The following is a 21,596-nucleotide window of genomic DNA, read 5'->3' on the forward strand; positions in this document are numbered from 1 at the left end:
GCTGTAGATGGAAGCACCCACTGAAGACCCTTTAGAGTAGTCCTGGTGCCATGTGCTGGTTTGTAATCAGAAAGCACTCCAGGTCCTGGCACACAGTGAATCTGTTGAATAACGAATTTTGACAGGCTGGGTGGGGATCCTAAAAAGGCAGATGGAAGTGTGTTGGGAAGGAAGGCTTTCTCTGAAGGACCAGTCCTGTGATAAACACAGTGAGACACTTAAACTCTGGGCACAGAGTAAGAATTTCTTAAACACAGAGCAGATTTGCAAAGAACATGGAGTAGTTCTGTTTCTGCTGTTCTCTCTCCCTCCCTCTTTCTCTTTCTACTGCGTGCGTACACGTGCGCATGTGCGCGCACACACACACCCATCCACCAATAACTTTATTTTTTGGGATTAGGGTCTTTATCATTGAATTTCAGATCCTCCCACCTCAGCTTCCTGAGTACTAGGCATATTGACATAGGACTAGAAGCATATTGACAAAATTAATTTTTTAAATTATCTAGGCTTTTGGGATTGTATCCAAAAAATAACTGTCAAGTGCAATGCCATAACTTTTATGATTTTTTTTATAAAATCATAAATTTTATGATTTTAGCTTTTGTACTTAGATATTTAACTTATTATGAGTTAGTTTTTATATATGAAATAAAGGTCCATATTCATTTTTGAACTATTTTCTCCAGCATAATTTTTAATATTACTATAGTAATATATATACCCAGTTATTTATTTATAGACATTTGTGTTATCGTATCTTTTTTTCTGTACTTTTGTTCTTTAAAAATGTTATCATTTGGGATTGGAGAGATGGCTCAGAGGTTAAGAGCACTTGCTGGTCTTCTGAGGACCAGGGTTCAAATCCCAGCACCCATATGGCAATTCACAATTGTTTGTAACTATGGTTCCAGGCTATCCGATGTCCTCTTCTGACCTCTGAGAGCCCTGCTCATGGGAGCACAGACACGCTTCTCCCACTCGTCCCCTTTATTCCCCTAAATACATTTCAATGGTTATTTTACTCTTTATTTTCTCCTACAAGGAGCCCCATGCTTGGAGAACGTCTTTCCAGGCGGGCTGAATTGTGGCTGTGAGCCAGCTATGAACATGAGTTGAGGGTGTTGGGAAGAGGAAAACGTCTAGAGCCTTTCTCCAATATGTCCAAACCCTCCAATTTTTCCACACTCCCCTCTGGACCCTCCACCGGCTAAGCAAGCTTTTTTTTCAGGTCCAAAGGGATTAACAAGGCCAAAGTGATTTGTCAACATCCATTATCTCAGGTAGTTTGGGGATAGCTTAATCCGAGGATTCCCCCTGCCCCGAGAACTTTGTCATGTGACCTACCCTGGTCAGGGGTGGGTGGGGATAGAGCTTGGAGCCACGTGCACCTTGTCGCTTTAGGTAGGGGGAGGGGGATGGGGAGAGCAAGATAATTATAGTCAACTGGGAGCAAACCTAATGGACTAAGAAGTTTGCAGATCTGTCCATCTGCAAATCCAGAAAGCGGAGGGCGGGACTTGGGAGTGGGCGCTGGCTCCCCTCCAACCTATCCTGAACTCTTGAATCCGAAAGGGGGTTAGACTGAAAGAGCTTTCCGCAGCGAATAAGGTCGGTGCCTGGGCTAGCGCTCTGATCCTGCTGAACAGAGGACTCACGAGTCCCGGGAGGGCTGGGGTGCTGCAGGGGGGCGGGAGCGCGCTACACAGAGGCGGGTAGCGGCGACAGCGACCAGGGCGCGGCGGTGCAGGTGTGTCCCAGGCAAGTGCCTGCCTCTCCCTCGCTTGGGATCCCCGGGGCGCTGCATTAGCCGCGGCTGCCCAGACTGAGGCTGCTCAGCTGCTGCCTGGCTAGCTGCGGATTTTCCACCCAGGTAGGGGACGGCGATCCTTGCGGCGGTGTGTGCAGACCCGGGTTCCCAGGCCTGACAGACTGAGCCCCATGCTGGGACCTAAGGGTGCGGTTGATGGGAAAATCCTCAAAGGACAGCGGAGTTGGAAAGCAGCACCGAGAAGGGAGCACTTGCTGCTGCCCCGGGCTGCGCGCTTTGCTTCTTTGAACGTGGCCTTCCCCAGGACTAGTAGTGAAACCGCGTGAACTATTGGCGCGGTAAATAGTTTTCCAACTTGGCTACTTGACATTTACATTGCTTTCACAAGGTTCCTGGGCATCCCTTTAGTTTCCATCCTACCCCTCATAAACCGGCTTGTTTTCAAAGGGCAGATTAAATACATGCCCACACCTGCTGGCTCTGGACTGGGGTTTGTGAGTGGGTGTTTTTCTGTGTGGAGGGCGCCCTCCGCGGGCGTGGGAGCCGTTTCTTAGGGACTCAGGATTTGTTGATGGATGGGTTTTAGTGCAAGGAAAAGAAGATGATTTGTTTTGCAGGGAATGGGTGAGCGAATGCAGTTAGCCAGGGAGGAGCAAGGCGCTGCTGTTCCTTCAGAGGGGTGGTAGATCTCTCATCTGTCCGGGTGCAGCAGAGCGGCTGCCCAAACACCGTCTTTTATCCAGAAATCGCAGATGCAAACAGACACAGTTTAAAGGTAACTTAACGTCGATGTGTTGGGTTGTGGTAAGGTAGGGTGGGGCGCTGAGGGATGCTTGCTCCTTCTTAAAGCATGTTTGGAAGGTGAATGTGGGTGGTTCTGGGTCTCAGGGAGGGGCAGGTGAGGGATGAGAGATGAATGCATGGTGGGGTACTAGACGCTGCGGTCAGCTCAGAGGTCTCTTTCCACGTTTTTGCTGCCTGCCCTGTGCGGAAGAGGCTATTTGTTCTGCTTGCTAGAGGATGCAGTTGATACGTGAGGCTCATGCTGCGACTTCCCTGAGTCAGCAAATATGTACCTAACGTTAACACTTGTCAGAGGTGGGGTTGATCCTTAGGGATGCAGAGGTGACGGAAACGGAGTCCTAACACTGCACAAGCTCACACCCGCTGGGGACAAACACCTGTAGTAAGGAGGTGTAACCTGTCTGAGACAAAATAAGAGTGGGTGGCTGCGGAGAAGAGAAGGGGATTATTTAAAATGAAGCCCCAGTGAGGCTTAGCAGGGATCGGATTTGTTTCTTGGTCCATTGGTCTTGAGTGACCCACAGTCCTCTCCCATGCCATCATCCTCACTGGCTGATGGGAAGGAAGGCCGACCTGATGTTTGCAGGACATGGCTAGTGCCAATTAAGCACTTGGCTGGTTCTGAGGGTGAAGCACACCAATGCAGGTCGAACTTTTCACTTTGATTCTTTAATAAATCCCTGAATTCCTGGACTATGGGAGACTGAAATAGCGTTTCATCAAGGCAAGATCTCTGGAAAACGCTAAAGGAGTTTCAGAGTTAGATCAGCTTCTGCCTGCCTACCTCCCTTCCTTCTTTCCTTCGTTTATTGACTTATTTTATTCCTGGCTGTTCATGTTCCCGTACAGCTCAGAATGACTCTGACCCTGTTCGACCCCCATGGTAGAATAAAGGAAAGCTAAAGTTGTTACCACTCGTCTACTCTGAGGGAGGAATGTCTAGCCTTGGGGTTGATTCTTCTGGAACAAAAAGTGACCAATGACAGAAAGAAATGCTCATGGAATATTCCTGTTGCCAGAGGTGTGCCTGATATGCATTTTGTAACCCAAACTACCAGATGATGTTTGAACAGTAGCCTGGCACACTGTAGGTAGCATGGCCTTGACTGCTCAAAGAGAGCTGGTGTGGGTCTCAGGCAAGCATCTTAGGCTGTTTCTTTTTTTTTTTTTTTTTTTTTTTTTTTTTTTTTTTAGCTTTGATTTCCTGATCTGTAGAATGGAAGCAATGGCGCTATATGATGCTTATGTAAAACACACTTCAAATATTTTTTCATTGTTAAATGATTATCATATATTAACCACCTGGCATGAAGTCACTACTTAAGAAATGAAAGTTTGTTCATTGAATTCCTACCATGGTGCCAGGTATTTCCCGATATGTAGGGGATATAGAATTGAGCAAAGTAGCAAAGTATGTACGTGTGTGTGTGTGTGTGTGTGTGTGTGTGTGTGTGTAGATAATGAACAAATAAGAAAGTATATAGTTCATTACTAGCTCAGAGGCTATTGTGATAAAAAGAGAAAGCTGAGTAAAAAGCATGAGGAATGATGTAAGGGTTTGGGGTGGGTTTAGCATCTATGTATCTGTCTGTCTGTCTGTCTATCTATCTATCTATCTATCATCTGTCTATCTCTACCTTTCTATGTTGTCAGGGAGATCTTTGATAACAAGGACATCTGATCAGTTCTGGGGAAAGTGAGGGAGGAATCCAGGTAGCGTGGGTCGAGTAACAGAACCCACAAAAGTCAGAGACAGGAGGCAAACATGTTCATACTAAAGCAAGAAAGAGACCCAGGACGCTGAATTGTGTGAGCGGGGGGAGGGGTATAGTGGTGGAAGTGACTGGAAGACTGAAGATAATATGACGAGGTCAGCGTTCTGCATCTTGTGATTTATGTTTATATATTTGTCGCTAAGATATGGCACTGACTTCTCTGAGTTCCGATGCTCCATGTTTTAGAAGAAGGTTATTTGGTCGGAAGTGGTACCTGAGCTTTTCAAAACATGATCTAATGCAACAAGCATGAGGGATACATCCTTGCCAGGCAAACAGGGGCTAAGGAGATGGCTCAGATTCTTAGAACCCAGGCTGAGAGCTGTGTTTGCATTTCCTTCTTTTTTCAAATGGACCAAAGAGTCACCTTTAGCGAACAGTTCAGCAGGTGTTGTCCTTGCTAGCTCTTGTTCTCTTTTCTTTGGCAAGAATTTCTGTGGACTGTGGAAAGGATGGGATCATCTGGAAATATACTGACCTTCAGTGCACCATGGAGTGCACTTATATATGGCTGGGTGGTGAATTTATCTGGGGCTTCCATCCAGAAGCTTAATATAAAGAGCACAGCTTGCTGCTTTGCCCTTTGGAGAAAGCAGTATTTGGGGATCTGAGGGCTCCATCAGTTCTCTGTGGTGCAGTAAGCCTACCGCAGTGTTTCACGAACAAAGTGGGGGTTGATGAGTGAGCACCTTGTCAAAGCATCTGTGAAATAGGATGCGGGGAGCCTGGGTCAAGGTCAGAGTGGCTGACTGGCCCTCATCCAATCCATCTCAGAAGAAAACGTTTATTTCTGTGTATTTCCCCATCCACAGTCTGGCTCTTAGTCATACTTCTTAGTCTCAGAAACCTGATCTGTCTCTCTGGGCTATGTCAGAGTGGCTTTGTTCATCTGCATGCCAGGCTATTGATCTGCAGCGGCTGAGACATTGTGGTCCATGGCTAGTCTATGTGGGTCCTGCAGACCTCATGACATCCAGGCCACAGGGAGCAAAGTTGCTTAAATAACTACCTGAAGGACTGGCCGCACATCTTAGGGTTTGTCTTGTCATTGAGGCCATGAAACAAGCCACCTTCAAACTCACTGACCTTGAACAACCGGCATTTATCATTTTCTCTCACGTGTATGGAGTGGCTGAGAGATCTTCAGATCTGAGTTGTGCTTGGCTGGTCTCTGCTGTGCCTGTTCATGTGACTTGGATGAACAAACGGATGGAGAGTCTGAAAAATTGCTGATTTGGCATGACTTGGCTCGGATCATCATCGTCTCTCATCTTTTCCCAGTATAGCTGGGCATTTTCACAGGGCAAGGACAGAGAGCCAAGAGAAAAGGGAAGTGTGTGGTGCGGGGTGTAGCTCATCCCGTGAGGCTTGTCTAACACACACAAATCCCTGAATTTGAATACCATTACCATATAAACTCGGCATAGTGATACATGTCTGAAATATCAGCATGTGAGAGATGGAGGCAGGATATCAAAGTACAAAGTCATCCTTTGCTACATCGTAAGTTCAAGGCCAACCTCAACTACTTGGGATCTTGCCTAGAAAAAGAAAGAAAAGGAGGAAGAGAAGGACAGAAAGAAAGAGGATGGAAATGCGAATGGTCTCCCCAAGCCTAGGGGTAGTAGACAGACTATCGCTTGATCCTTGTTTAATAGCAAAAGCAACTTACAAGGAAGTCAGTGTGAGGTGCAAAGAAATGGATTCCACTTCTTCAGTTGGTCTTAGCCAAGAGGCCGAGCAGCAGTTAGACTCAGTATTGCAAAGGGCAAGGTGCAGGGAGTGGAAGGATTTGGCATGTCTGGCTCTTAATGCTTAAAGCTCCCTCAGGTATGGAGGTGAGAAGGATTCAGGAGCCCTACCCCTAACTGAGGAGCTATTGACAGTTGATAAGCAGAGTCAATTTTCTTTAAGGGTGTGGTTCCATGTAGGTCATTTGTACTCTGGGAGATGGCCCTATACTGGAAATTTCATGGGCAGCACAAATTGGGCTCCATAGATGGTAGATAGATAGATAGATAGATAGATAGATAGATAGATAGATAGACAGCAAGAAGCACACACACACACACAGAGAACATGAAGTTGGGAGAGGTTGGGTTTAGGTATTAGAACTAAGAGTTGTTAGGAGGAAGAGTCAGGGTGAATCTGAGCAAGATACGTTGTATGCATGGATGTAAGTCTCAAAGAATTACCAAAAATGCATTAAAATTTTAGTTCTCGTGGGTAAATCTCCTTTCTCCATGGACCAAGCTCGAATGAGTCCCCCTGTGACTTTCCCCTGTGACTGTCTTTTCTCTGTGTTCCCATGAATCTTTAGACAGCAACTCACTAAATATTTATCGAAAGTTGGGCCAGGCATGTCATAGTCAGGGCATGCAGCATTAAACATAGTGCAAGCTCCACCCCATGAAACCTTCGTTCCAGTAGGGGAGGCAAACATATAAATACATGAATATCTGTATATTATATTAGGCGATTAAGAAATAGCAAGCAGGGCAAGGAGGAGGGAGATACTTGAGTGGGGTTGGGAAGGTATGGCAAAGTAAGACGTGGAAATAAGGTGTGAAGACAGGACAGGTGTGAGGACAGGCATGAGGGCTGGTTTGAGGGAAAAGAAAGAGCGAGCCACTGAAGACCTTTCAAGGCAGGGTAAGCAAATGCAAATGCAAATGCTCCTGAGGTAGCAGAGTGCTGGCATGTTTCAGGAACAGGAAGTAGGAAGAAAGAGCCAGATGAGCGAGCACAAGAATTGATGATATCAAGAGCGTATCATGAAGCCAGGGAATCCAGGGCTTTGGGTGGGCATTGGCTTTGACGTTGAGTGAGATGGGAAGGCCCCTGGAGAAATCTGAGCATGAGCTGCCTTTATCTGACTTATGTTTCATAGTGATCACTTGGGCTTAAGAACTTAGACTAAGGACATCAGTCAGGGTGCTACCTCGGTGATTCAGGGATGGTGGTGGCGGTCTGGACCAGATGGGATGGTAGTTGTGATGCTCAGAAGTGATCAAATTCTGGACAAGTTCGGTGGCAGAGCAGATAAGATTTGTAATGATTTACAAGAAAAAGGGAGTCATTGCTTTGAGCTAAGGGCCTGGATAGATTAGCCTTGACTGCTGTTGAAGATGAGCCAAGTTCATAGATGTATTTAAAGGCATAGAGTCCTTCTTTAAAAGGAAGAATCTCAGGAGGGAGACTTAAGTTTGAATTGCATAAACAAGGCGTTTATTTGTCCCTTCAATGTCACTGCTGTGTGGCCAGGGTCCAGAATTCTGACAGCCATGCGCTCACTGACTCTCTGCTGGGTGAATGGAAGCCACGGTTTCACTAGAGGCGACTAAATGCTTGCTTTGGTGTCCCTTGAAGTGTAACTCCCTGAAGAGATCCCCTTTCTTCTCAAGCTCTCATGGGAGACTTACTCTAGATCTTGGGGAATAAAAAACGGCTTTAAATGTGAAGGTTCCTATTGCTTATGTCTCACAGAAAGCAACACGGAGCAGCAAAGCGGGAAAGAAAAAGACGTAGAAACCAAAAAATAGCTCAGGCTTACGGGGGGAGGGGGGCAGGGAGGGAAAGAAGAAGAAGAAAAGATCCTCCAAGGAGAAGTGGCTGAAATTCAGGGGTGTGATGTTCTTGGATTATTATTGTACTGCTTTTAATTTGAGGCGAAGCAGAAGCAGCAAGAAAGAATTCTAGAAGGGGTGGGGAGAGTTATTTAAATCAACTTATGCTGAGCAAAAGGCTGCTGCCAGCTTGCTTGAAGAACCCTACGTCTACAGTATCTTGCATAATGTGTTTCTGTTTGTAAAAGGAGAGACTTAGGCAGTAGCCTTATTGGAAAATGAGAAGGTTGGAAGGGCATTGCATCCTAGACTAGGTGCTTTTTGATGACTCCTTAGAGAGTGGCTGGTTTTGGGTGGGCATGAGTGCATGAATTATATTTGTGATATCTGGGGTAGGAGGGCTTAAATAAGAAAAAGTAAGTACTGTAATTGAAAGTGATTGTATATGTATGTGCACGTGCATGCGTGCATACATGTATGTGTGCATGAGAGAGAGAAAGAAAGAGAGAGAGAGAGAGAGGGAGGGAGGGAAGGAGGAAGGGAGGGGGAGAGAGAGAATAGTGAAAAATGGAAACCTGCTATGGTTTAGTTTTAATTTATGCGAGAATAATAGCCATTACTATCTCAGTCAGAGTACCTGCGGTTACTAGAAGAGACCTTCAACAAGGTTGAGTTTCACTCATAGAAACAGAGGGTGGGAATGATCATTTGACCCTCATCTGAGATTCCAGTCACTCAGTTCTGCATCCCTTCCTCCCCATTGTATGCAATTCTGCCCCAGCTGCATATGGTCTCAGGGTCTTAGGATACAGAGATTGGAGATCTCAAGATGTAGAGGTGCTGTGGTCTGTGATTGGAGGTTGGAAGATTAACTGAATGGGGGATTCCATGTATGTAGTCACAGGAAGTCCTTACCCACGCTGAGGTGAGAACTTCTGGTGATGTGGTTGCTTCGGGGCCACCATCCTTCTGACAGTAACCTCTCCCCCATGCTTCTGTACATAAGCCAAATAAACTCATTAGTTCACCAAGCTCAACTTGGGTGTCCTGTCCAAGGGAGCACACTTTGCTTACATATCTAAGGGAAATTCACACAACACCCTCAAAGGGTCATCTGCTGGGAGCTTGGTCACTGGTGTGAGAGTCCCGAGGTGCTAGTCTTTGAAAGGTGGAGGAAGGTAGTTAGCTCATGGGTCCATCATCCTCCCAAAGCGTTAGCATTGGTTTCATGTAGCCACTTAGTTCTCATAGGATCGAGCTGTATGAAGCAAGGCCTTTGTCACGTGTTGTGTTTCTTATCTGCCTCTCTGACATGTTGGGGTTCCATAGAGGGCAAGGAGATATTGTCACTCAAGCCTCCCGAACTGCATGCATAAAGGTCCCAGCCCCAGGTGTTTTGTTATCGCAATAGAAAATAGACAAATATAAACCCAGAAGAGGGAATAAGCTCACCTTGTTTTCCAATGTGCCTGCAAGGTCTGACTATAGGGAGTTTGGGATGAACCAATGGATTTGGCAATAAACCGAGCTGAGTTTGAACTCAGACTTTGCTGATTTCTGGTTGTGTAAACTGGAGGCAGTTGTTCAGTTTTGTTGGAGCGTTGCTGCTCTCAGCTATCAAACGCCAACGACAATGACAATGGTGACTGGGAGATACCCAAGGGCTCTGCAGTTCTCCTCTCGTTCCTTGCTTTGGAATGGCATTGAACTCAGTGTTCACTCAAGAGTCACCATCAGCTGGAGGCTGTGGCAATCCCATGTGAAGGCAGACCCAAGAACTCACATGTGACACTGGCGGTGCTGGCTAGGGAATTTTTATGCAGCCTCTGGTGCTCTACATTAGACAGATGAATAATGATGAACCTTGTGGGCCAGAGATGGCCCATGCGACTCTGAGGGAAATCAGTCTGTTTCCTATTCCAGTCCAGCTTCCTCGGTCAGCTCTACAGTGGGGCATAGTGTGTTGACATTTCATGATGGAAATCTCTGTCACCTGGAGTGATGCAAGAGTTAGCCAGTAGGAAGTTAGAGCTAATAGGCCAAGCAGTGATTTAATGAATACAATTTCTGTGTGATTATTTTGGGGCTAAGATAGCCAGGCGGCCGGGATGAACAAGCAGCCTCCTTGCAACACTGTGATTTTAGGGTCTCTCTGGTTATTCTGTGAGTATAATTTCTCTGGCAAGAGATCAAAATCCAACATCCGCCTTTTCTTTCTCCCATTGTTTCTGACTCTACAAAATGTTGACATGTTCTCTAATTTCCTATCAGTTTGAGGTTTTCCCCAATTTACTTATAGGCTACCTAACCTCATGCAAGATGTTTAACTGCTCGCTGTCAACTTCCTCACCTGTGGATCAGTCTCTGCAAGATCCATTTCCTGCATTTGTTGCAGAACCCGGAAGGAGGCGATGGCGTGAAGTCATGAGCCGGGTATACCGTTTACAACAGGAACATTCCCATTGGTCTGAGAGTTGAGGCTGCCATCTTGGTTGCTGTTGTAGCTCAGATGTCTAATGTGGTTCCCTGCACGCAGTATGTGTATACCTTGTTCAGTTAGTACTAAACATGGAGAACCTGGAACCTGTGTGTTTCAAAGGATGACCAATGGACATTGGATTGGAGGATTTAGGAAGGCAGTGGAGGAACATGGAGGAGATCTTGGCCATCTCATCCCTTAGCTTTTAAGTGCTGCTTAAACTGTTGACTGAAGGGTGAGAGAGAAAGAACACAGGAGGAAAAGAATGTCTGAGCAAAGGCGGGGGCATGTTCCGTCTCTGTGTAGGTAGCTCTATATTTGGACGGTGACTGTCTCAGCTAAGGTTAATCCTCTTTGTCCGCATCATCAACCAAGGGATTAACTGCTTTAGACTCAAAGCTCCACTGGCCGAACAATGTGAGTTTTGTGCTGCCAATGCCCGAGATTCAGGGGGCCAATTTCTATTGACCTACTAGACAAGGCTCCTTTGTGGGCCTTTCATCCCAGTCCCTTCATGCTATGGAGAAAGAGACTGAGGTCCAGGAGGGGAGTGACTTTCTACCCCAACTAGAATTATGATCCATAATTTCTGGCTTGAAATTCTCCGCTTTGTACAGCTCTGGTCTCCCATGAAGGAGTCGGGCCAAGGACCTTTGCTGAGAGAGCAAAATAGAGAATCAGTGGGAATCACTGATAGGAACTCTCTACTGTGTTCTAGCAAAGTCTCCAGGTGTCTGTAACAGTCCAGCCTGCTGCCTCTCTACCAGATGAGCTTTTGGATGCAAGAGGGATGACCCTCATGATTTTTATGGCTTTGTGTGATTAAGATTCATCCTCTGGGCTAAGAGAACTCTGCCTGGCCCAGCTGGGGTCCACACGCAGACCCAAAGGCCCAAAGGCGAGAAGCCAAAATTGTGTGTGGTGAGGATAAGAGGAAGTAGGGAATGGCTACTCTAAGAAGAGAACATGGTTTCTAGGCAGGCAAACCCCACAGATACCTGGCAAACACTGAGCTGACTTCTGCTGAAATAAAGCTCATGGGACATTAGGTACATGGGGGGGCATCAAAGGCTATTTCTCTAGCTCTTCTTCCTTGCCTAAGGGGCTTAAGTGTTCACAGCCATCTTGCTTACTGTAGGGTTGCAGTAAGCGAAAGTCATAGATGCATAATTTCTACCTTAAATCTCCTTTACTTCATTTATTTGTTTATTTATTCAGTTAGTGTTTTTTTGATGGTCCACTGTGCCAGGCACCGGGTTTAGCGGTAGGCACGGAAGGCAAGATTCCTGTTCTCAGGGGGTGTATCACAGCCTAGTAATTTATAAGAAATCCCTGTCCATGTACATAGAGTACACATAAGCATTCTTGATATAAAACTTTTTATATTGTCATTGAGAATTGCCAGCTTGTTTATAACTAGAAGACCCATCTGCCCGATTAATACCCATCAGGGTGCCAACCCACGCCAAGGAAGTGGTGCATCCGGATTGCGCTGAGTTGCTTTGCTGAAGAGCATGACTTTGCACGCCCTCACTGTACACAGGGTGCACTGGCAAGGGAAGAGAGAAACTCCACCCTGGGACCACATCGCCAGCAGCTCTGTTCCCCTGAGGCTGGCAGAGTGGGTGGCCTTCATTTGTGCCGCTTCTGTTTGCAGGCTGTGAATGGGAGCTGGCACGGCGGGCTGCTTTGTTGTCGTGCAGTGATGTTTGAACACGGGGCAGCATATTGCTTTGCTATTATCAATTTATTTGTGTAATCCCAGCAGCTGGCAGCGGCATAATAATTTTTCAAGTGAGGGGAAAAAAACCTTGGAGATATTTGCTTAGAGAGAATAAAAATAGGCAGAGAACGAGGTAGGCCATGTATGACTGCACTTCACAATGACAGGATTGTTCCCTGCCTAGAATTCCCAGTGGGGTTTCCTTGCCTCAAAGTGCAGAGAAGGGTCATGTGTCCTGGAAGGGAAGCCTGTCTCATCTTTGCATGCACTGACAAAGCTAGAAAAATGGCCTTAGCTCTCAGGTTAGGCTGTGGCTGATGAGGAACCTACAAGTAGCCCTGAGACTGAATCCCAAGTTAGTGCCAGAGAATCTAATAACATCGGCAGCCAAGAGTCATCCTTTGTCTTTTCTGTTTTGTTGTTGCTCCATGGTGATAAAAATGTGTGTGGTGTCTTCAGGAATATTATCTTATTTTCTAGTCATGATAGACAGCTAAGAGGAATGCCAGAGGTCTGTATTATTTTGGGGGTCTCTGGGCATTACTGATCAACAATTCATAGGGAGCTGACCTGTGCCTAGCCCTGGCATTTTGTTCAATAATTATGGCTTTCTGGGAGAAGAATTATCCACCTGTTCAGGGTACCTCTCTTCAAATTCCTGTTTGTTAGTTAAATTCTTTCTTTCTGTCTGTCTGTCTGTCTGTCTGTCTGTCTGTCTGTCTGTCTTTCTTTCTTTCTTTCTTTCTTTCTTTCTTCCTTCCTTCCTTCCTTTCTTTCTCTCTCCCTCCCTCTTTCCTTCCTTCCTTCCTTCCTTCCTTCCTTCCTTCCTTCCTTCCTTCCTTCCTTCCTTCCTCGCTCTTTCCCTTCTCCCCCCTCTCTCTCTCTTCCTCCCTTCCTTGCTCCTTCTCTTCCTCTGACTCTCTCTTTCTTCCTTTCTTCCTCTCTCTCTCCCCCCTTCCTCCCTCCCCCCTCTCTTTCTTTTCTTTTTCTTTGATACAGACTTTCTTGACTATCTGGGAACTCTCCCTGTAGACCAGACTGGCCACAAACTGAAATTATGTTCTCAATTAACCTGCACAACAGCAGCTTTCCATAGGAGCTTTCACAATCCTTCATTCTGGCTGACTCTCCCAGCACCCCTTTGCTCCTTTATGCCAGTTTGAACCTTTCCACCCTTCCCCAGTTACCTCTCCTCCTACTTTCACACCCCATGTGCTCTATGCCCCCCTTAAGACTACCATCTAATGGTTTCTTTCTAGTTCTTTATTTTTTTGCCACTACAGGCCTTCCAAGTTAAACATACAAATCTGAAAATTTGACCCAAGAGCATACATTTGTGAGAGAAGATGTGTTTCTTGTTTTGCTGAGTCTGTGTTCCCTCACTCAGTACTCTCCAGATACACACATTTCCCTATGAACTTTGTGCTTTCATTAGTTAGAGCTGACTAAAGTTTCATCATGTAAAATAAAGCGTATTTTCTCTATCCATTCATGCTTGTTAGAAACTAGAGCCATCTCAGAAGAAGGACTCTCAACTGAGAAATTGCATACAGCAGATTTTGACCCATGGTGTGTCTGTGAGGCATTTTACTGATTAATGTGGGAGGGCTCAGCCTACTGCAAGCACTGCCATCCCTCGGCAGGTGGTCTATGTTGTAGAAGAAATCAAGCCAAGGTGTCATGGGGAGGGAGCCAGTAAACAGTGCTCCTCTCTGGTTTCTGCTTCTGTTCCTGCCTCCAGGATCCTGTTCTGAGTTCCTGCTTTGGCTCCCCTCAGTGCTGGCCTGTGAAGTGTAAGATGAAGTAAACCCTCTTCTCCCCATGCTGGTTTCAGCCAGTCTCTGACCCCAGTGACAGAAAGCAAACGAGATCCTCGTTCATCTGTTGATGGAGAGCTAGACTGGCTCCATGTCTTTGTTCTGGAGAATATTGCAGCAATGAGCATGCATCTGCGAACGCCTCTGTGGTAGGAGACAGTGACAATCTATTTTTTCAGCCTCCTGAGATCCCTCAAGACTTTCTAAGAGGTATCAAGACTGGAGTTAGTGCCCCCAAGTCTCTGTAAGAATAGAGCTCTCAAAGGAAAGCAAACTCCTTGGCATCTTCACCTAGAGCAAGTGCTGTACAAACCAGGTGAAGGTCCTGTGAGAGAGTCCCTCGTGGATACTGCAGGTGCCTATAGGAAGGTAGTCAGGACAATAACGGGTCCTTGGAAGCTTGATGACCTGTGATACTCTAAGAATGGGGTGACTGTGCAAAAGAACTCTTGGCATGTGCCCTGACTTTGGACCATTTAGCTTGGAAACTGTGGCCAGATAGCTTAATCTATCTGGAGATTCAGCACCTATAGGGGAAGATGGCTGATAGTCCTAAGGAAAGAAATCACTTGTTTCTGTGGATTCCGTGAGGGCTTGGGAAAGTACGGGAACCTTCCAGGAAAAAGCTGATGCTGGGTAGGAGCAGAAGCCCTAGGGACGCTGTAATGGTAGCTGAATCACAGAAGGGGACTCTCTGACCTCCCCTGAGGAGCTCATAGACAGGGAAGAGGGCCAAGGCAACACGACATAGGAAAACTGCCTATAGAGAAGCCGTCAACATTAGAGGGCTGGTCTAAGTCACAACGATGCCAGAAAGGAGCATCTCCCTGTCACAGTTGTAACTAATCATTGTTAGGTGTGTTTCACTTAGTTTCCCAGGGTGAATGACTTGCTAAATCTACCTCCCCTGCCTCTGACTCTTCTTTATGGCTCTGTCCCTCCTCTCTTTAGCTCTGTGTGGAGCCTTCCACTATTTTATATACTGGTTAATGAGCTCTGTCTGCACAGAGGCGGGGCCTGGGGGTGTGGGCGTGCTGACTGATCTGCTTCGGCTCCCGGTTCTTACTGTTAATCCACGGCTTCTGTCTGACCTGCAGCAGATGGAACTCCCTGCAGGACGCTCAGGCCAGTTGCTCTACTTTTTAGAATAAGGTAGAAACCAAAATACATAAATAAAATGCAGACAGGGAGCCTATCTTTGCAAAGAACGAAAGGTTGATATTTCTGGGAGAGCAAGCTTTCCCCAACGGCAAGAGCTGTCTTTTAAAAGAGAAATCCTTTCCTAAGTTGACAAGCTCTCAGCTTTCAAGAGGAATTAGATGACTAAAGTGGGTGAAGAAATGAATTAAGATGTATCTAAGGCACTTCACAGCTATGGCGCGCAATGTGCTTGCTCTCATGGTTAGGTCGAAGCTGCCCAGTGACCTGGCTGGATTTAGCAAGTGAGGAGCCCAACTCCCGGCTCCAGTTGTTGTAAACTGATGGACCGTCCCTGATGTGATCTGGTCCCGTTCTCGTGTTTGTAAGGGAATAGGAAATAACCCACGTTTATCGCTAGAGCTAGTGAGGCTTCAAGCTTTCCACCCAGGCACCTGCTCTCTTTATGATTATTATTTTTACGATTGGAAAAATATTTGCTGTGGAAGCAGATTTGGGAGGTGGGAGACTTGGAGACAGATATCTTCATTTGTGCTGCTAAGTCACTTTCTGAGAAGCTCATTGACAGCTGATGATGGGAGAGCGTTCCCCCTCGCACTTCCATTATAGTTCATGAATACAATCATGAAAGGGAACACCCATAATTTAAAGGGGCAGAGCCATGCTCTGCTGAACCGCACAGGTCTCAGTCCTGAAAGGAGCCTCTTCTTACCGACTCCCCTGCACTCTGCACGCACCCCAGGAAACCCTCCACTGATTATCTCCAAAGGGGGAATCTGACATTTGAAATACTGTAAGACTGGAAAGTTTTTCAGCTCCACAGTGACACCGTAGGTGGAAAATTCCACATCTGACTTTATGTGTCACAGATTGAAGTAAGAAACACAGACCTGTGAAGACTATTATATGAAGTTGACTTTAGGCTGTGTATATATGGTACGTGTAACTGGATTTTGTTTTTAGGCTTGGGTCCCCTCCCAAAGACATCTCATTATATACGTGCAAATATTAAAACATCTGAAAAAGCCCCTGAAATATGAAATATTATTATTTTTATATTAGTTTTTTTGAGACATGGTTTCTTTGTGTAGCCTTGGCTGTCCTTGAATTCACTCTGTAGACCAGGCTGGTCTAGAACTCAGAGATCCACCTGGCTCTGCCTCCTAAGTGCTGGGATTAGAAGTGTGTAGCATTATACCCAGCTTCTGAAATAGTTCTTATCCTAAGCATTGTGGTTAAGGGATATTCTTCAACCTCTATTTACATTAATATTTTAGAAGTAAAATCTTGTTGAATTCTATTGACTTTGGGAGTCTAGCCCTGAAGACTGTACTTGCCATGTGCGCTCCAAAGACCCCGATTTGCTCACCTCTCTCTGCTGTCTCTTGTCCTGTTTACAAGTGTGTAACAAGTCCAGGGTGTAGCAGATGCAGGTCAGATGAACAGACTCAGAATAAAGATTTATTTTTTTTTAAAAAAACAACCCTTCCTGTCCTCCTAGAACACTTAGGTCACGATGTTCATAAATGGGGATCCCAGATGGCCTTCCTGGTTCTGTCTGTGAATCAGGAGCTGCTGAAACCATGCCCTTGTGGGAGTCTCTCTTACTGCATCAGCTCTCTGGTCCCTCCCTCCACCGGGGAACCATTTGGACCCAGCTCCCTGTATCCTCTTTGCCAGCTCACACCATGGAAAGGTAGCCTTCCCATTTCCGGCTCTGCTTCCTCCCTTCTGGAGTCTTTTACTTGCTTGCTTTGGTTTTCATGGTGATTTGACCAAACTGGAGGTTTCCATTAAGATCCTTTAAAACAAGCCCTAATTTTTTGTCTGTTTCTGCTCCTGCATTTTCCAAGTCATCTATGAAATCAAAGCCAGAACCTGAAGGATGCTCTAGTACATAAAAAAAGGCCTGACACAGAGAAAGGCTGCACGACCTCACTTCAGTCTGGAGTCTGAAATCTGAAAAGCTCAACTTGTAGATAGTAGAACAGTGGTTACCAGGGCGGAAGGTCAGAGGTGTTTGGGAGATCTATCAAAGGATACAATGTTTCAGTTAGAGGAATGGATTAAAAAGATACACTGTACAATGGTGTGGTAACTATTGTTAATAACTATCTTATTCATGGAAGTCCTTAGAATAGATTTTAATTTTCTTTTCCCCCAAAGTAGTTAAGTTCATGAAAGTCCGTGTATTGATTAGCTTAGATAGTTCCACAATGTATATAGATTTTAGTTTTTTTCTCCCTTTTTTTTTTGAAAATAGATTTTTTTTTTAAACATGCGATATATTCTGATATGGTTCCTCTTCCCCCAGGTCCTTCCAGGTCCTCCCTCCTTCCCCACCCACCCAAATCCGCATTGTTTTCCTTTTCTGTCATTAGAAAAATAAAAACCCAGGTCTATAAAAAAATTAAAATATGATAAAATAAAAACAAACTAACCAGAATAAGACAAATCAATCAATCAAAGAAAAAGCACAAGAAACACATACAGCCCTGCCCCCCATCAACATCTGAGGCTGGTGGGAGAGCTGGCCCTGAGGACATAGAGGGGGAGAGCTGGCCCTGCCCCTCATCAGAGGCAACACTCAGGAGAGTGGCCCCTATGTCATGCCAGGGCAACACAGTAGAGCTGGCCCCGAAGGTGAAGTGTGGGAGATTAAGCCTGGAAGACAGAAAAGCTTGAGAACTGGCCCCGCCCCTTGCTCATGGTTGCAAGGAAGAACTCACCGTGGTGCTGAGGACAGGGGAGAGCTGGTAGGCTGACCAACCCTGCCACAACCAGGGCCACAACTAGAGTTATGTGTGGCCTACCCCAACATCCACCCCATCTGTGATATTTTGGAGCATGCAAAGGACCAGTCCTGCAGACCTGGTGTGGGAGAATTGTCTGTATTCTATCAATCATATTTTAATAAAACGCTGATTGGCCAGGCAGGCAGTATAGGCGGGAAAGCCAGACAGGAAGTAGGGGTGGAGCAAAGAGACTGGGAGTATTCTAAGGACACAGGAAGCTCCCTCCATCACTCCTGTGCAGACCTCCGTAGAGGCAGCATGTAACTTGCCCAGCTGAGAAAGGTACGGAGCCATGTGGCTAATGTAGATAAGGATAATGGGGTAACATAAGTTATAAGAGTTAACAAGAAGCCTGACCTAATGGGCCAATCAGCTTTATAATCTTATGGAGTCCTGTGTGTGATTTTCGATGGGAGTTGCCGGCTGTGGGGTACCAGGCGGGACAGAAACCCCAACAAGCCAACCCTCATGTTACACAGACCCAAAGCTGCAGGATTTCCATAACATGGGGCGACAGCAGGATAGCCAAGAGGAGTTCCAGTGAGGGCCCAGCATTGCTAGTGTAGCAGAAACCAAAGACCTCAAACCAGACCAATGAATGACTCTTTGCAATGAACACTTGCAAGTAAAGATATATGGACAAGAGGTTTACTGTGTGATTCCCCCTTCTCTCTTTTTTCCTTTTTATTTCTTAAATTCTTTCTATTCTTTTTTTCTCTTAAATTCAATTTTGTTTTGAGTGGGGAGGTTGCAAGGTCAGAGGGTAGATACAAAGGGATGGGGAATTGAATGAGATAGAGATGCATGATAGGAAAGACACAAAGAGTAAGTTAGTAAGAAAGGAAGAACCAAAAACACCTGCAGATGCAGACACAAACACATTAGAACACATACAAAGCCCACAAAAACAAAATTATAAACCATAACACATAAGCAAAAGACCTGTAAGTTTAAAAGAATGTCCACACAAAACACTATAAGACAAAACCTTCCCCAAATACTGTTGAATTTGTTCTGTATTGGCCATCTACTGTTGGGCATTAACCCTGCCTTTGAGTGTGGTTTGCATACCCAGTGAGATTCTGTTGGAGGGAAATAATTTTTTCTTTGTGTGTGGTTATCAATTGGAGATAGTTTCTGGTTTAGGGATGGAGGCTTGTGTCCACTTCCCCTCTCAGTTGCTGGACCCTATCTGACTTAGGACTGCACAGGCCATGGACATGCTACCACACAGTATCTGTGAGTTCATACGTATGCCAATCTTGTTGTGTAGAAGGCCTAGTTTCCTTGGTGCTTTCCATCCCCACTGGCTCTTATAGTTTTCCTTCCTCCTCTGTAGAGTTCAGTGAGCCCTAAGGGGAGGGTTTGGTGAAGATGTTCCATTTAAGACTGAGGATATCAAAATCTCTCACTTTTTGTTTGTTACAATTCTAGGTCTTTGTATTGGTTCCTATCTCTTCCACAAGGAAGCTTCTCTGATGCTGGCTGAGAAAGATGCTGATCTATGAGTAGAGCAGAATGTTGCTAGGAGTCACTTTATTACCACATTTCTTTAGCAGAATAGTAGTATTACATTTTCTGTTAGGCCCATGGCCTAACTAGTCTCAGGTTCTTGGCTACCTGAGCAGCGTTGGACATGGGTTGCATCTCATGGAGTGGGCCTTAAAGTCAACCAGATAATGCTTGGTTGCTGTGGGATAATGCTCTTGTTCACTGTAAAAATTTCTCACTTGTATTCATTTAATGAAATGCTGAATGACCACTACCCAGGCAGGAAGTATAGGCAGGGCAAGCAGACAAAGAGAATTCTGGGAAGAGGAAAGGCAGAGAGTCAGTCACCAGTCAGATGCAGAGGAAGCAAGAAGAGAATGCTTTGCTGAGAAAAGATACCAAGCCATGTGGCTAAACATAGATAAGAATTATGGGTTAATTTGAGTTGTAAGAGCTAGTTAATACTAAGCCTGAGCTAATAGGCTGAACAGTTTATAATTAATGTAAGCCTCTGTGTGTTTCTTTGGGACTCAATGGATGCGGGACTGGGTAGGACTGAACCTTCTGTCTACAGTTGGTTACTCCCATAACTTCTTTGCTGCTATTGCACTAATGTATCTCAAAGGCAGGTCGCCATTGTTGATAAAAGGGTTTGAAGCTGCCTGATGTTTACTTTTCTCTTCTGTTACAGAGCCATGTACCTCCCAGGTCTAGTGTACCTCTCACTTGGGGTGAAGGCTCTAGGTAGGCATCATCAGGATTTCTCCATGTTCCTTGGGTTATATAGGCATTGTCTCCCGCAGTAGGACTTTATCATCAGTTTGTGGAGAACACACAATAGTCTTGGCAATCGCCTGGGTTGTTTAGGGGTTTCCATGGGTCAACAACTCATTTACATATAACCCGTTCCTGGCACTGGAAGTTTTTATGGTGGTGAGAGAGGTTTCGATGGGGCATTGTTTCCCCTGTTATTTAGTAACTCCATTTAGATTTCTTCCATATAGATACATTTTAAAAAGCTTCTACTATAATAGTTTTCTGTATGACCCCTCAAATGGCTCTCAGTTTTAGCTATATCTCCCTATATTTCCTTCCTTACCCATTCTTTCTCTCCCCTATCTATTTAATCTTCCCATTAATTAGCTTTATGTGGTAAATAGTGCAATGTCTATTAGCAATTAAAGAATAAAGAGCTTGAAGAAGATGCATTTTGGACAGGCTGTAAGTCAGAGTCTGTATTCATGTGTGGTAGTGTGATTAAAAGGCCCCCATTTTAATGGCTCAACTTTTGAATTCTTAGTCATCAAGGAATGGCAATACTTGAGAAGAATTAGGAGGTGTGGCCTTGTTGGAGGAAGTGCGTCACTGGGGGATGGACTTTGAGGTTCCAAAAAACCCAAACCAGGCCCAGTGTCTTTCTCTTCCTGGTGCTCGTGGATCAGGATGCATGACTTTCAGCTACTTCTCCAATACTGTGTCTGCCTGCATACCACCAAGCTCTCCACCACGTTGTTATGGGACTAAACCTCTGGAACTGTAAGCAAGCCAGAAGGCAGCACTCCTCCATGGCTTCTGCATCAGCTCCTGTCTCCAGGTTTCTCCCCTATTAGCATTCCTTCCTGACTTTTCTCAGTGATGCCCTGTTACCTGGACGTGTAGGCTGAAATAAACCCTTTCCTCCCCAAGTTGCTTTGGTTATCTTGTTTCATCCCAGCAATAATAACCCTAACTAAGACATCATGTCTTCAAGAATAACCAAGGCAGTTGACCTCTGGCTTCTCCCATTCATTAATTATCTATGGAGTGGTCCCTGAGCTTGCTGCTGTTCATGAGACACCCATTAGTGGTGGCTGAGGACTCGCGTCATCTCAATTTGATGGGTGAAGAAACCAGAGCGGTGAAGCCAAATCATTGCTCTAAGGTTTATACTGCAAATTTGCTGAACACTTTCTGAAGCACCAACCTCCTGTGCTTTTCATGACAAAGTCCTGCAAGGAAATGATCTCCCATACAGAACAGAGAAGCCAAGCCCAAACCACGCCAGACACAGTTGGTGAGTAGAGTTTTGATCCAGGCCATTAGATTCCTCATCCCACGTTTTCCTCTTTTCATGGAGTGTGCCATCACCGAAGTACTCCAGAGATGACCAAAGAGAGATCGACTGGGAAAAGGCTGGGCTGGGCATTTGGAAAAGGTAGATTATTGATCACCTTGAGG

At 45.5% G+C, this 21,596-nt stretch overlaps 1 protein-coding gene across 6 annotated transcripts in view; it reads left to right on the forward strand.

Annotated features, from left to right (window-relative positions):
• Sv2b (synaptic vesicle glycoprotein 2B) overlaps positions 1 to 21,596 on the forward strand; it is a 196,900-nt gene that overhangs the window by 18,256 nt on the left and 157,048 nt on the right. For 2 of the 6 annotated variants that reach the window (XM_087901406.1, XM_087901404.1), the window contains exon 1: positions 2,298 to 2,546. The exons of 1 other annotated variant lie outside the window; for it this stretch is intronic. The gene's annotated coding sequence lies outside the window, so the exon portion shown is untranslated. Of the gene's footprint in view, positions 1 to 1,465; positions 1,612 to 1,720; positions 2,110 to 2,297; positions 2,547 to 21,596 lie in introns of those variants that run through there. 3 more of the 6 variants (XM_087901408.1, XM_087901405.1, XM_087901407.1) reach the window with 3 other exon arrangements.

This window comes from Myodes glareolus, chromosome 24 (assembly GCF_982192425.1).
Source record: "Myodes glareolus chromosome 24, mMyoGla1.1, whole genome shotgun sequence".
Classification (NCBI taxonomy): domain Eukaryota; kingdom Metazoa; phylum Chordata; class Mammalia; order Rodentia; family Cricetidae; genus Myodes; species Myodes glareolus.